The sequence below is a fragment of the Protopterus annectens genome, chromosome 5.part0, assembly GCF_019279795.1.
Source record: "Protopterus annectens isolate FY-2018-M chromosome 5.part0, PAN1.0, whole genome shotgun sequence".
Taxonomy (NCBI): domain Eukaryota; kingdom Metazoa; phylum Chordata; order Ceratodontiformes; family Protopteridae; genus Protopterus; species Protopterus annectens.
Window position 1 is genome coordinate 1,039,206,076 of NC_056735.1, and position 12,896 is coordinate 1,039,218,971.

Sequence of the window (12,896 nt, forward strand, 5' to 3'; positions counted from 1 at the left end):
CTATGTCAGATTGCAAGGGCATCCCCTGTGCACTGCCCTCTTCAGGTCACCCTGCATATATCCTATTGGATGTTGGTGTGGGCTCTGACTTGGCCAGTGCAGAATGTTGCATGTGTTCTGGTGAAGCCATCCTTTTGTTGACTTAGATGTATGTATGGGCCATTGTTGTGTGGAAAGGTGGAATTCCTCACCATCCACAGCTATGTGGCAGACACCAGAATGTCTTGGAGCCACAGGGGACCAGTGTATGGAACTGTTCATAGTCCTCTCTAACTTGGCTACAGCCCCAGTTCAAGCTTGTGAACAGCAATCCCAAAGCAGGACACTGCTATCACCTTGCTTCACCGTGAGGGTGGTGTTGTGGTGATGCGCAGTGGTGTTATTGCTCCAAACACACCTATCAGAATTGTGGCCAAAGAGTTCAACCATGGTCCCATATTACCATAACACATTTTCCCACTTGCTTTTTGGAGACCTGATATATTGTTTACAGACTTTCACAAGGCCTGGATATTGTGTGGTGTGAGGAACGTCTGCCATCTTCCAACCCTATCCTATAGGCAGAACATATGGAGACCATGGAAGATTGTTGTGACATGTAGCACATACCCAGTACTTGCTGTATATTTCTGCTACTCCTTCACTGTTGCTGTAGGGCTCCTGGCAGCCTCCCTGGCCAGTTATGGTCTTGTGTTCTCATAGACTTTGGTGAGTTGTCCACTCCTTCACAATGTCACTGTAGCCCCATATTTTCACCACCTTTTGATGACTGTCTGCACTGTGTTCCACGGTATATGCAATGCTGTGGAAATGTTTTGGTACCCTTCTCCAGGCTGATATATCTCAAACATGTGGTTGCTTAGCAGCTTTGTCAGCTCTACATGAACCATGGCTGTTGCTGCAGCAGGCAACTGGGTATATGTTAGGATAATCCTGGTAGGACAGCTGACCATTGTTTGCTGTTAATTAAAGAGTCTGTGTAATTGATGGCAGTTGTGTACCCAGTAAGATGTACTGCTGTAGTTATATTGAAAGCTGCCTCAACATAGTACTAGCTTCAGCCTGTACACACATATGCATCTAGGTTGTTTTACTATTATGTGTCATTATTGTTCCCTAACAGATTTATTTGCTTTACAATTGAATTGTACAGGTTATAGGGCACATGAAAGGCTGGCAGTATTTTGAACTTGTCTAGTGTGCTCTCATTTTTGTATGTCATAAAATACCTGGCATTCTGACAGGTGTGTACACCATTTATATGCACTGTATACCACTAATTTATACAATATGACCCTAGTTTTGGGTTTTTGTCCTCCCATTTTGTCAGTCTTTGTCCAGATGACTGCAATGACAGAATGCAAGGTATGCTACAGATATGTGGCATCTCCTGCAAATAGGCCCCTGTGATGACCACCGTGATGCAATGCAATAAACACCACCACTAGTGAATATACGGATATTGCCAAATAGCTCAGTGTAACAGTTGTGTGCATGGTCCCATACATTAACTATAGCATGCCTGGGGTACTGGTGAGCCACAACAGGAAAACACTGTGTTCAGGCTGCTGTCCCATGTGCAGGCCAGAGGGACCTATGTAGTTGTGAAGGAGAGGTATTGTCAGCAGATTCACATTAGGCATTGGTACAAGATGAACGCTACGTTTCTGCACAGGTACAGTACACACTATGATATTATACAATTTGCTGTCCTTCACCATGCATGTGCACTTGTGTGCATTACTACACCCCACCCACTTATCCATTTTGCACTAACATATTCATCTAGAGACTCTATAGAAGACAATTTAAATGCTACCTCATTACATTGATGTGCACTTTGGCCTTACTGGGATGCTCCTCGGCTGTTGCCTGGGTGCCACACATCTCCACAACTGCTTTTTCCCGTATTTGAGTTTGTGTGGGGGCTACCCCAAGGTTGACAAAGAGCTCTTCTGTTGCCATAAGTGAGGCCTGCATGGCTGACCCCCCACCGGTAGCAGTACGGTCCCTCACTACAGCCACAGCCCTTTGCCGGACATGATATAACAGGTCAGTTGCTCTATGCCTGACCTGATCACATGTGCATCCATGGTGGCCCAAGACGTTCACTCTGTGGACGATCTCATCCCACAGGGCAGTCCGCTTCTGCAGATTTTGCTGGCTATGGCCAGAAAGGATGGCATAGTTTAAGATTACAGCTCTATGATGGCTACTGCCTCTGCATTTGTGCATGGCACCTGAAAGACATAAACAAGGAAACACATCACAGGACTTCAGACATTGACCAGAGTTCTTTACAGAGCCAGCACATGAATATGGACTATCATTAAACATCACTTACAAACACATTATACCCCTGTACCTGGCAGCACTTTATAAACATGCATTGTACTCCTGGTCCTGATGTGTCATGTTCCCCCCAATGGCCAGTACATTGCATAAACCACTATTCATCATTTACGTTTGTGTAGAGGGATGACAGTGGCCATGTTCCTTGCAGGTGGGATGTCAATGGTGCACAGGCTTTGCTTGCATACAGTGTGTAATGGAGCTGAAAGCATATGCCTGGGTTCATGTAACATGCAGACAAGAATGTTATCAGGTGCCAAGGGGACTTGCTTTTGTTAACATTGATTAGGCAGTGTGTATCTGTTCCATGATGATGAGGGGAGGGGTACATGTGCTGTGCATATCCATCTATACTGATGGTGATCCAGGGGGGTGATGTTTGCCCTAAACCTGTCTGCTGCAGTTTGGCTGTAGCTATGGTGTGTGTGCATGCGCTGTGATTGACCACCATTACAGGGTGGGTTGGGTTGTTGCCTCTAACACTGCAGACATATGTGAAGATGGCTTAATGGATGTGTCCAATTTGTACTCATAGTTAGCCTTACAGTAATCCACCTGTGACCTAATATGCTCGTTCAGACAAAGGCTGACATGCTGCTGTGTCAGGGCAATGCCACAACCAGTAGCTGTAGAAGTGTAACTCTGTTGGAGGCACAGAAACTAAGGTTATACACGTCTACAACATGTACAGCTTATTTACCTGATGTTTTGCATTCCATGTCAGTTAATATGAGGCAGCCAGGTACACCTACCCATACATACATACATATGCACAGGTAATTCTTGATATACATTTCTGTTCTATGTCAGTATGGCACACTGTAATTGCAATCTTACTTCTCAGTCAGTCATGTCAATCTGTTGGGCAGGACATCTGGAGGACACCGCACATACATGGTGGACTATGGGCCACAATTAGTGACACTGTCTTCATATTGCTGTAACACACTTATGTCATTTGATAGTGCAGTAGCCTTTGCATTCACAGATATACCCTGGAGGATGTATGATGCTCATATGGCAGGCAAACAGTTGAAAGGCTAGGTGTGTGGTAGTGAGGGTAGGAACTGTTGATGTTGTGAGTATGACTTGTATGGGGACAGAGCTAGCTGATATGCTGGACAGAGGAAAGGTGGATATATTGTGTGTGCCAGAGACCAGATGTAAGGGGTGTACAGCTGCGTGTATCATAGTCGGGTACAAATAGCTCTATCATGGTGTATATGGAAAGGGAACTGGTGTAGGGGCTAACCTGAAGGAACATTATGCCAAGAGTGTTTGTGCAGGTGATAAGAGTGTCGGGTAGAGTGATGTTTAGGAGGCTGGAAATTGATGGTGTAATGATGACAGTTGTTAGTGCATATGCTCCACTAATTGTGTGTGTGATGGCTGCGAAAGACGTACTTTGGTGTGGTTGGATGAAGTGATGATGAGTGTACCTAAGGGTGAGAGAGTGGTGATTGGAGCAGATTTCAATGGGCATGTTGGTGAAGGGGACAGAGGGGATGCAGAAGTGATAGACAGGTATGGTGTTAAGCAAAGGAATGCAGAAGGTGAGATGGTGGTGGATTTTGCAACAGAGGTTGGACAGGGGTGTGGTGAATATGTAGCTTTACAAGACCGAGGGGCATAGGGTGACATACAAGAGTGAAGGAAGATACACACAAGTGGATTATCTCCTATGCAGGTGGGTCTGTTTGAAGCAGATTGGCAATGGTAAAGTGGTGACAGGGGAAAGTGTAGTTAGGCAGTATGGAAGGTTGGTCTGTGGGATGACGTTAGTGATTGAGAAGAGGGGGAGAAGTGTGAGGGCAACACCAAGGATCAAATGGTGGATACAGAGAAAGGGTGATTGTGAGGTTTAGTTCAGGGAAGAGTTAAGACAGACAGTGAGTGGCAGTGAAGACTTAGCAAATATCTGGGTAACTACATCTGAGCTAGTAAAGGAGATGAGTAGAATGGGGGTTGGTGTGACATCTGCACAGAGGAAGGAGGACAAGGAGACCTGGAGGTGACATGAGGAAGTACAGGGGAGTATACAAAGAAAGAGGTTGGCCAAGGAGAAGTGGGATTGTCAGACAAATGAAAAAAGTAGACAGGTGTATAGGGAGATGGGATGCATGGCAAAGAGAGTGGTGGCAAAGGCAGCGTTGGGTTATATGTTAGGTTGGACACCAGGGATGGAGGATATGACCTGTACCAATTGGCTAGACAGAGGCATGTAGCTAGGAAGGATGTGAAGCAAATAAGGCTGTTAAAGGATAATGGCGGAAGTGTACTCACAAGCAAGGAGAGTGTGTCAAGCAGGTGGAAACAGTACTTTGATGGGTTGTTGAATGAAGATAATGAGAGAGAGAAGGTTTGATGATGTGGGTATGGTGAATCAGGACATGCAACGGATTATCAAGGAGGAAGTAAGGATAGCTATGAAGAGGTTTAAGAATTGAAAGGCTATTCGTCCAGATGACATACCTGTGGAAGCATGGAGGTGTTTAGGACAAATGGCAGTGGTCTTTTTAACCGGATTGTTTACTGTAATATTTGAAAGTGAGAGGATGCATGAGGAGTGGATGAAATGTGTTTGGGTACTGATTATGAGAATAAGGGTGGTGTGCAGAGCTGTAGTAACTACAGAGGGATAACATTGATCAGTCACAGCATGAGGTAATGGAAAAGGGTGGTGGAAGCTAGGTTAAGAAGGGTGGTGAGAATTACTGATCAGCAACATGCTTTCATACCAGGAAAGAGCAGTACAGATGCAATGTTTGCTCTGAGAGTGTTGATGGGGACATACAGAGAAGGTCAGAAGTAGCTACATTGTGTCTTTGTGGACTTAGAGACAGCATATGACAGGATGCCAAGACAGGAGTTGTGGTATTGTATGAGGTGGTGAGGAGTGGCGGAGGAATCTATAAGAATGCTACATGATATGTACAAGGCTAGTGTGACAGTGATGAGTTCTGCATTGGGAGTGACAGGTGTGTTTAAGGTGGAGGTGGGAGCACATCAGGGATCAGCTATGACTCTTTTCTTATTTGCAGTGGTGATGGCAGGTTGACAGACATGATCAGACAGGAGTCCCTCTAGACTGTGCTGTTTGCAGATGACATTGTGGTCTGTAGTGAGAATAGGGAACAGGTTGTGGAGACCCTGGAGAGGTGAAGGTATGGTCTAGAGAGGGGAGGAATGATGGTCAGCAGGACTAAGACAGAGTATATGTGTGTGATTGGGAGGGAGGATAGAGGAATGGTGTGGATGCAGGGAGTACAGTTTTCAAAGGCGGATAGGTGTAAATACTTGGGAACAACAGTTCAAAGTAATGGGTGAGTGTGGGGGAGAGGTGAAGACGAGAGTATGTGCAGGATGTGAGTGGTGGAGAAGAGTGTCAGGTGTGATTTGTGACAGACAAGTACCATTAAGAGTGATAGGAAAGGTCTACAAGAGGGTAATGAAACCAGCTATGTTATATGGGTTGGAAACATTGGCATTGAAAAAAGAGGCATGAGTCAGAGCTGAATGTAGCAGAGTTAATGATGTTTAGATGTACACTGGGTGTGGAGAGGGTGAACAGGATTAGGAATATGTATGTTAGGGGATCAGCCCAGGTTGGACAGCTTGGCGGCAAAGCCAAGAGGGCGGCAGGATTATGTTGGTTTGGAAATGTGATGAGGAGGTATGCTGAGTATATTTGGGAAAGGATGAGGCTGCCAGGTAAGAGAAAAGAGGAAAGCCTGAGATAAGGTGTATGTATGTGGTGATAGCAGACATGCAGGTGGTTGGTGTGTCAGAACAAGATGCAGAGGACTGGAAGACATGGAGACTGATGATCTGCTGTGGTGATCACTAATGGTTACAGCCAAAAGAAAGAGAAGGTGAGGTTGTAATGTCAGTGTTCACAGGTTTACAATTATTTGCCAGATATAACACAATGCTTGAAGACATAACTAAAAATATGAGGCACACATATGGAAGGTGTGAATAACACTAGACAGTTGAATGGTATGAGCTCAGTATATCACATGCAGTTCAACACACACAGCTACAACAGTATTTCAGTATGCAAATACCCTGTATAGGTCCATCAGATGTTTGAGACAAACATGTGTATCATATTTGTATTGACAATTAACATATGGATATCTGCAACATCCTAGCAGCTGGCCTAGCAGTGTCAAAGTCAGTATTGTGCAACATACTCTCCAGTAGTTGTCATATGTGAGCCATCCTTTCCTGGGGTGACTCAGGGCCCTGAGCTGTGTTCTATGTCACTGCAGACAGACACAGATGCCAAGGCCATAGGTTCTGCTCAGCAATATATCAGTACAGCATGTGTTGTTGAGACATAGTATTGTTTAAACATCTTATTTTCCATGTTTACATACCCCTTCTACATTCCATTACATGCTTAATTATTTGACATACCTGTGTTTTCTTAGTTCAGTTGATATAATACATCAGTTTCAGTGTGTGTGTGTGTTTGTCTGCCTGTCTGTTTGTGTGTGTGTGTGTGTGTGTGTGTGTGTGTGTGTGTGTGTGTGTGTGTGTGTGTGTGTGTGTGTGTGTGTGTGTCTCTTTATCTCTCTCTGAGACAGATGTAGGGTATACATCTGTTTTGTATAGGCAGCAGCTTGCCTTTAGTAGGTAATGCTCATGAGCAGCTGATGGTCTGTGCACCAGTTGGAGTTCCCAACTTGCTAACTGCATGTAGAACAACTGTGGTATCATTCCCATACCCAACAGCATGGAAACACGCTACTATAACTGAGTACTTAATGTGGGCATTGCCCCTTTTCCTTGCCTGTGAGGAGGACTTCATGGAGGTGTGTGACAAACAACATCACAGAGGGTAATTGGAAATACCTCTTAGAACAAACACTGTGGAGACAGCCCAACAAACCAGGGGAAAATGTTCCAGACATAGGGACATAAGGTAAGTATTGCTATTATGCAGTTGAAGTAATGCTAGTTTGACAGGGTTTGTGTGGATATGGCTGTGCTGCATGAATTTAAGTCTGATAGTGGCATGTGGTTGACATAACTCTCAACTGTAGGGCTATCTGCAGACTGACCAGAGTTTGGACTCTTATATTTGGTGTATTACTCACACATTTCTTGGCCTTGGAAATTCAGTAGCATACTCTGAGGACTGCAGTCAGTAAAGGGAAACATCCATGTGTGTTTCTGACTTCATATATCTCAGAGCATATATACTAAAACAACCCTGTTACACCAGCAACTTTCTCAGTTTATAACAGCAATATGTCAATAATGCCCCTGTGTTTGGGCCTCTGCCCCAAGTATGTCAGGCTTTGTTCAGATGTCATGCTGTAAGAGGTGGATAGGTATAGTATATGATTATATAGTGACTTCATTCCAGATATCATCCCAGTGATGTATCAGACTGACAGACGTTATGTGTAGAAGACCTTATATATAAGGACAAAGCCTAGACATTCTGTGTGACTCTGTACAGTTGAGAGGACTGTGTATTTCTGGCAATTGTTGACAGACTGTCAGGATTGTGTAGCAGTGTATTGTGAATGTGTTATTTGGCCTGTGTAGGGAGGGGGGTAGATGTAAATGTTATGGGTCTTTTTCGATCTGACTTTGCATGCTGCTCCAGTTTCTGGTGCTCTATCAGCTGTATATGTTTGTAGGGACAGACTGACACATGTCCCATACCACAGTCTGGCATCAGACTACACTGTGAATTAGGCCAGTATATGTAGGAGTAGTGCGTGAGTGGCAAACATGCTGATGATTTTGCTCACACAGTCCATATACTCTACTGTTCATTTGGCTTGCCAGTATGTCCCTTTGAATGTGGTGAGATTGGTTCTGGGTATGCACATTTATACTGGTGTCTGTTGGTCAGAGCTGTTACATCCATGTAGTGTCTGATATATTTGCAATTATGTGTATTCCCCCATAGCAAAATTGGGTTAGTTTTGTGTCAGTCTGCCTGTAGTTTAGACAGTTCTTGGTGGCATACCAAGCAGCTCAGTGTAGTTTCTCTACTGTGATGTTATGTCCCGATATGTATCAGATGTACTGTTGCCTGGCCCCCATACGTGTTGTGTATGTCTGACACATCAGTGGGATGATGTGAAGATTTATGCCAGTAACTAGTGGGGAGTAATTTGGTTTTGGACTTGGGCTATTCCAGTCAAATGTTACAACAGACAGAAGGGTGTTACTGCATCAGCTGTGTCACCTTATCTACTCCAATATTTGGGAGATGTTCCCAGTCTCATGGCTTTACACACCCCCCTTTTTCAGGCTTGGTACAGATTTGTTGCACTAAGCATAGTTCTGAGCATACCTCTCAACTAGCCAGATTGTTTCAGACTGTCCAGGATTATTGCTCATATTTATTTTCTGTTCCACAGAATCATTATTTTCATTTCTGTGGTAAATCACTGTGATGATGTGAGGATTTCTGTCAGTAAATGATGACATACATTTCAGTTTCAGAACTCACATCCTTCTGAACATGTATGCTGACACAAACCCTGTTACAGTAGCAACATTCTACATTTATAACTGCAGTACATACATTATGTCACTGGTCGTGGCCCATTGTCCCCCCATTTTTACAGCCTTTGTCCAGAATTCTTGCACTAAGAGATGGGGAGGTATGGTGCTGGGTATAACTCGACTACATGTTATGAACATAAGCCCACCTTACCTGCTGGTCAACTCCTCTATGTCTTCACCGTCGCCAAACTAAGGAACTCACTTCCGCCTTCTAAAAGAAACACAGGCAGCACCACCACCTTCAAACAAATGCTGAAAAATCATCTTAACTCTTCCTGGATATGTTCCTGCTCTATAACCTAACCTCTTCACTCTCCTTATATGATTACTAAACTCCTATGTATTTTGCTACTAGTAAATGATGATATTTTCTCCATATTTATTTTTATATTCACTTGTTGATTGTGTCTTTCAGCTTTTCTCGGTTAGGGGTCGCCACAGCGGAACTCCGGTCCACTAATGATTTGCAGTAGATTTTTTACGTGCCGAGTTTGCCAGCCCTGACACACAACCTTCAATGAAGGTACGCCCATTCACACGTCTCCACACAGAAGACGCTCTAGCTGAGAATCGAACGGCACAACATCTTGCTATGAGGTGACAACGCTACCGCAGCACCACCACCGCAGTTTTATATTCACTTGTTGATACTGGTACAATAATACTGATCTCTGTTTAAACCACTCTGATTGAATTCATTGAATTCTGCTTTAATATATATTTTCTGTATATATTGCTGTAATCAAACAAACTAGATTCCTGCTTTTATGTATATATTTTGTATATGTTACTATATTTACTATCTGTATCACTGTTTCTGCTTCTGTACTAATTAATGTTTATATTTTTTCTGTATCTCGTTGGAGCTTTTCTCCCCAGGCCTCCACTGAAAATGGGCTCTTTTAGGCCCAGTGGACTTATCCCGGTAAACAAATGCAATAAATAAATAAATAAATATATTCATATATATATATATATATATATATATATATATATATATACATACATACATACATATATATATATATATATATATATATATATATATATACATACATACATATATATATATATATATATATATATATATATATGGGATCTGGTGATTACAACAAATTTACGTTTTAACGAAACGTAAATTCGTGAATGTACTTCCGTGAAAGTGCATTTTGTCAAAAATACACTTTTGTGGGAAGATTAAAATAAGAAAAAAAAACAAAAACTTAAATAGTTATAAAAACATGCAGTTTGCATGTCATCTTAGTTGTACATCAATGTTTAGTGTTGATGTACAACTAAGCAAACTAGTGCTGAGATCATGGTAGAGTGGGGATAAGGGAATATTCCCTTTTCCCCACTGTAGTATGATCTTGGAGTAAGAATTTTAAAGTAGGGGGTGTGCAAAAGTTTTTTTTGTGTGTTTGTTGTTTCTGTTAGGGATCCGGTAAGTATACTTCAGCGAAAGTGCACTTTCGTTGAAGTGCACTTTTGCTGAAGTGGGGATCTACTTTTCTTTTTCGAACAAGTGTATTTTTGCTGAAGACATATATATGTATATACATATATATATATATATATATATATATATATATATATATGTATATATATATATATATATATATATATATATATATATATATGTCTATATATATATATATATATATATATATATATATATATATTCCTTTTTTGATATCTAGACATATTTTTATATAACAATATATATGTATATATTCTATGCGTAATTGTTTTATATGCATAACTCCATATATCTGATGTATATACTTTTTCATATTTATCTGTCAGCATACACATCTGTGCGTATATTTATATAGACTAAACATGACTGATTCTGCAGTGTTTGTTCCCTACTGTTGTATACCTGTACTGAATGATATATTTGAAAAAGCAACAGTCATTATTACAGCTCAGATGGTACAGTTTTCTGACTATGGTGTACAGGGTCCAGGGTTCAAGACTTGGCAGCACTGACTATTTTGTTGCTGGCCAGAACAGTGGCTGATGGAGACAGGGTGATTAAGGCAGTTTTAAGCAGTTGTAAGCGGGTTTGTGTGGGTTTATGCGATGGTAAGTGATGCCAACACACGGTTAAATGAGAAACTGCTTAATTTGTGCAGGCATCACTTAGCATCGCTCAAACTTGCTTACTGCTGCTTACTGACTCTTACTCCCACTTATCCCCGCAGTCATTTTTTTAAAAGAAAATAAAAAAGGGGTGATAGGAAAGTGGTGAAAAAGGGGACATGCAGAGGGGAAAAACAATATGAAAGATAGCTAGGAATGTGCAGGACGGGTGTAGGGAAGGTCCATAGCTGTCCATTTCTGATACATCAACAGGTGTGCATTTGTACAGAATTTGGAGGTGAATTTGGACACTCAAACCCCTGAGAGAGGGGTGTGGACAACAGTAATGTGTTGTTAAGCCAATTAGACAAGATTATATGTGTCCAGTGGACACATGTGCAAAATGGACAGCTATATATGGGGCAACATTTTTTGGGGGGGAACAGATTGCCCTTTATTTATTTATTTATTTTTTTATAATGTGAGAGTGGAATGTTGGAGAAGGATAGTAGGTACATTTGGGGAGGTAAGTTGGGTAGGAAGACAGACAAGACAGCTGACATGTGGGGGTAAACAGCTTGGGTGGGGAGGGTGGTTGGGAATCAGATGTACATGGGCCCCCATATGGTTACAGTAGGACTGATGTCCCCACCCATGGGCAGTCACCACTGCACCTTCACAGCTCCAAAGGTGGACATGCTGGGGGATGCGCAGGAGGAGCAGGCAGAACCTCAAGATGTGCCAGGCAGCCCTCAAGCTGGTGCAACTGATCACTGTACTCTGAATGGAGGACACTGTGCACCAATCCTCAGAACTGACTGTGGGTGACAGTCTCATTTCCACGCCCGGTCTTGGGGGGAGACAATCCTCATCCCCTGAGGTGGTTCCACTTGAAGGTGATGAAGGACCAATGGAACAGGAAGGCCTGAGTTGGGTCCCAGATGTGCTGGGGCCTGGTGACATGGCCAGATGAGGCGGGACAGGTGGATCCACCGGGATCTGTCTTCCCAGATGCACTATGGTGTTTCAGTTTAAAACATGGTGGTTAGTCAAGAACAACACATTTCAGGATTCGTTATAACAGCATGCATGGATGTTCCGATTTAACCCATAAAACAAGATTGAAGCAGTTGCATAGGAAACAGAACACATGCATATATGAAACCACAGTAAGCATTATAACAGCATGCAAGTTACATTGATAGCTACAGGCCACCAATGATAATATTTGAACAGGGAACATTAAAATTCAAACAGTTCACTATTTGTATAACAATAGGACACATGTCCCAGCAGTAGGTTTGCAGATTAACATACCCATTTAATGTGTATGAAGTATTAGTGCAGATAGGGTGGGGGAGAGAGAGGTCAATTAACAACTTTCTAGGCTTCATTTTTCAAAACTGTACAGATCATTACTCTACTCATTACTCTCCATGGCTGACCTCACTGTATATTTACCTATGGCCTGGGGATGGACAGTGGGATTGTTGTACACAGTGTATTGGTTATGCCTTCTTACAGCTAATAGACACATTTCCTTATCTGGCAAACCTGTTGAAGAAATATGTGTTAACACTACCTGACTGTTTCTACACATATTCACATCTTCACAGTTACATATGTGACACTGACAGGAGTTGAAGGCACTCATGCTTGGGAGGTGTGGTACTGACATACTCCACTGGGGTTTCTATCTGTCTCCCTGGTTATTATCAACACTGACCATTAGCCCTGACATTGTGACACTTGAGGGACATGTATCAGAACAAAGTGCTTGGTGTATGTACTTGCTGTCATTTGCAGCCTTGGGGGTTGGACAGTGGATATGTTGAACACAGATTGTGTTGGTAAAGCCTTCTTACAGCTATTACAAACATTTCCTTACCTTGCAGACCTGTGGAGGTAATTTGTGTTAATAC